Source organism: Marmota marmota, unplaced genomic scaffold (assembly GCF_001458135.2).
Source record: "Marmota marmota marmota unplaced genomic scaffold, marMar, whole genome shotgun sequence".
Classification (NCBI taxonomy): domain Eukaryota; kingdom Metazoa; phylum Chordata; class Mammalia; order Rodentia; family Sciuridae; genus Marmota; species Marmota marmota.
In genome coordinates, this window is record NW_026000174.1 from 30,458,633 (window position 1) to 30,462,333 (window position 3,701).

At 39.4% G+C, this 3,701-nt stretch overlaps 1 protein-coding gene across 2 annotated transcripts in view; it reads right to left on the minus strand.

The window, feature by feature from the left end:
- Positions 1 to 737: 737 nt before the first annotated feature.
- Positions 738 to 3,701, minus strand: part of LOC125612077 — an 11,435-nt gene continuing 8,471 nt past the window's right edge. Inside the window, exons 2-3 of one of the 2 annotated variants that reach the window (XR_007342367.1) lie at positions 2,697 to 2,981; positions 738 to 1,159 (exon numbers count right to left, since the gene is read on the minus strand). The gene's annotated coding sequence lies outside the window, so the exon portion shown is untranslated. The other variant, XR_007342366.1, reaches the window with a different exon arrangement.

Genomic DNA, 3,701 nt, shown 5'->3' on the forward strand with positions numbered 1-3,701 from the left:
TGTTCATATATGAATACATGACCAATAAAACTCCACAGCGTGTACAACTACAAGAACTGGTCCTAATTAGAATAAGTTATACTCCATGAATACATGTCAAAATATGCCCTACTGTCATGTATATCTAAAAAGAACAATAAATAAATAAAATAAAATAATTCAAGTCTGTATTATATATTTCAAAATTTCTAAAATAATTGATTTTAAGTGTTTTCATTACAAAAGAAGGAGGAGGAGGAGGAGGAGGAGGAGGAGGAGGAGATAGGTAGGCGAGGTGTTGGTATGTCAATTAACTTTAACAAACAAAAGGAAAGGGCATAGTATAAAAAGTGGATCTGTTGTTATCACTTTTTCCTTGTATGGATTAAAGCTGAGGGATCTTCATCCAAAAGCTTGACTGGATCCCCTTTGATTGATGGCTGTAAATCTCCGGGGATTTTTTTTTGTTGTTGTTGTTGTTTGTTTGTTGTGAAAAATTGACTTGTTTAAAATTTTAATTTAATTATGTGGTACCTAGTATGAGAACACCATTTAGATTTGGTCTGGTCTGTTAGGGCCTGATGCAGGATCTCAGTCCAAAACAATGGTCTCCTCTAATTTGTACTGGACCATTGAATGAGCAGCTACTTCCACCAAGTGACCAGCACACTGGTTTCATTAAAGAGGTTCTTGGCATAAAAGTTAGCTAGTGAGATCAAAATAAACACACAGACTCAATTACCTTTTTCTATGACCAGGTCCGAGACAGCTCTCCCTCTGGCTCACACCTCAAACCACCCGGTAGGGCAGCAGGAATTACTCAGGGCTAGCAGGAGAGAGAGAGAGAGCATGCCAGGGAGTGGCCTTTTATTGGGGAACAAGAAATTCAGGGGAGAATTCCATCCAATGAAGGTTGAGGGGGGCAGCACTCCAAAGTCAGGGTCAGTGATTGGCCCCAGGGTCAGTGGTCAGTCACACCCCCACACGGACAGGCTCTCACACCAGGAGAGGGTCGGGAAAGCTCCAACACAGTTTAGCCAGAGCGCCTCACACCCAATCGGGGAGTTGCCCAATCACGTGTGAGAATGGCTCCCCACATATCCCCCCTTTTTTTTCTTAAAAATGAGGCAGTGGTTTACTCTTTGGAGTTTCTGTATTCGTGTTCCAAAGACTCGCCATCCTATAATTACAACACAAAAGAGAATTAACAGCAAAGAGAACAATCCAATAATGTACCAGGCCGAGTGTTTAAGAATATTTCCAGGGTTAAATCCATTTAACTCCTTCAATATTTGGTTAGCCAAACAAGAAGGATCCGAAAAATCAGCTTTATTATTTTGAATGTCTTGGATATGGTGATGAAGTTCCAGAATATCCAAGCTATTATTACTATTTTGCCAAATACCTAACAAATGGTTTTTAACCTTCTCCCAATCCCAGAGAGAAGCATTGTACTTGGCAGCTGTAACACACACATGTTTACAATTTGCATGGCATTTAAGCCTTTCTTTAAATTTTAAAGCTGAAAGTTCATTACCTATGTCTATAACAGTCGCCTCTAAGGCGTTTAATTTAGTCTCAATCCTTTCATCAACATTTACTTGATTACGCAGAGCCTTGGAAGTATTTTGAGCTAAATTATTAAGAAATTGTGCATGCTGAATATTTTGAGACAATGTCAGAGACGCAGAGACAGTGGAGGCAATAAAAGAGACTAGCGCCAAAACACCAACAATTATAATTCCAATAGCACGTTTAGGTCTTGCTAGCTGGGCATGAATTTGCTGCAAGACTTGTAAACCAGTATCAGCATACCATGGCTCTGAAATATTAGCAGGTAATAAAACAAAAGAGGGCTGATGAAGTACCAGCACTCCTTTTCCTCCATTATACCTAGTAATTCAATTGGTTAGGTTACATTTGTTACAAGTAACAATAGATCTGTCATCTATCCATTTAACTTTTACATTTCCAATAATTAAAACATAAGGAGATTGGACACAGGCTCGTAAGCCATAGCAAGATCCCTCCTTACAGTTCTTGCCAACAAATTTTGGTAAAGGCTTGTCTGTAAAATGTAAGAATTCTGAGGCAGCAATTAAGCACCAAACATGTTTTTGAATACCACCCTCACTATAAGTCAAAATATTACTAACAAATCCTACAGATGTCAGAGCAGAATTTCTTTGTAATTGTCTCTTATCAATTTTTGGAGACCAGTCTAAAATATACCCACTATCTTTAGACACCTTGTGTTGTACAGGAAAAGTATTTACACAATCCATCCATCTAGGAAAGGTGCCAATCTCAATTGTAGAACTATTTGGACAGTGGGGTATCCGTGGAGGTTTTGCAGAAATGACTGGCTTGTTATGGGAAAGTCCCATCTTAATTACTGATCTAGTATAAGGTTTTAAGTCTCCATAAATAGAATTATTTGTCAGTCTAGGTCTACCAATCGCTGTCTTTTCCTCGAATGATACTTTCAGACAGCCAGCATGTTTATTGTGGGACCAACACAAAGGTAATTGGGCACTGTAGCCAGAATAATTAAATCTAGTCACATGATTGGGAGTAATATGAGTATCTGTAAATCCTCCCATCATGAATGAGTCATTAGTAAATACTGGAATAGATTCTCCAGTCCACACAGCTGGGTGTACCAGGGGTGGATCTGGGAAATATGTCCAGTAAGTGTCTACTTGATCCCCCTTTACCTGACAGCCCAGCAGGGCAATTACTGTTGCTACCATCATCACTGGGGTCCTGTTCTTTCCTAGGAGTCGAATTATTCGGGAAGCCTGTGTTGTTAGCTTCTTTACGTCTTCCTATGAAATCAGCTTTTCGGCTGGGTCAATCTGGTTTTTCTTCATCTTTTTCTGATATCTCTTCCTTTTGGATGGGGGCTCCTCCAGGTCGATCTTCAGTCATTTGAATCTCGGTTCTATCTCTTCCATGTCTGATCGCGCGTTCAGGAACCCAAATAGGATGAAAAGCACCTTCTGGAAAGATACAAGCATGACCTCTGCCCCACATAAGCACTGGGTATGGGCCATTCCATTGACCAGTCTGTAAATCTTTCCACAAAACTCTGCCTAAAGGGCCTGTTACTGAGGGAGACATTTGTCTCTCAGCAGCAGTGTGACCTTCTGCGTCACAGTTTAAAAAATTTAAAACAAACAAAGCATGATTGAGGCTATTTTGGGGAGTCATAACCCTATTCCCCCCTCTTTAATTTTTGTAATTGAAGCTTAATAGATAAATGAGCTCGTTCCACAATGGCTTGACCTTGGGGGTTATAAGGAATTCCTGTTTTATGATTACTTTGAAACTCTTGGCAAAATTGTTGAAAAGAAGAGCTTATATAAGCTGGAGCATTATCTGTTTTAATCTGCATAGGGCACCCTAACACAGAAAAAGCTGCTAGGCAATGAGAAATTACATGTTGAGTATTTTCCTTAGTATGTGCTGTGGCAAAAATAAATCTTGAATAAGTGTCCACTATGACATGCACATAACATTACTTACCAAATTGAGGAATATGAGTTACATCCATTTGCCATATTTGATTTGGTTTTAATCCACGAGGATTTACCCCTGATGGCAGAGATGGAGAGTGAATAACACACTTAGGGCATTGGCTTACAATTTGACGAGCTTGTTCTCTGGTAATATTAAATTTTTTACGTAAGCTAGAAGCATTTTGATGATGCAAGGAATGG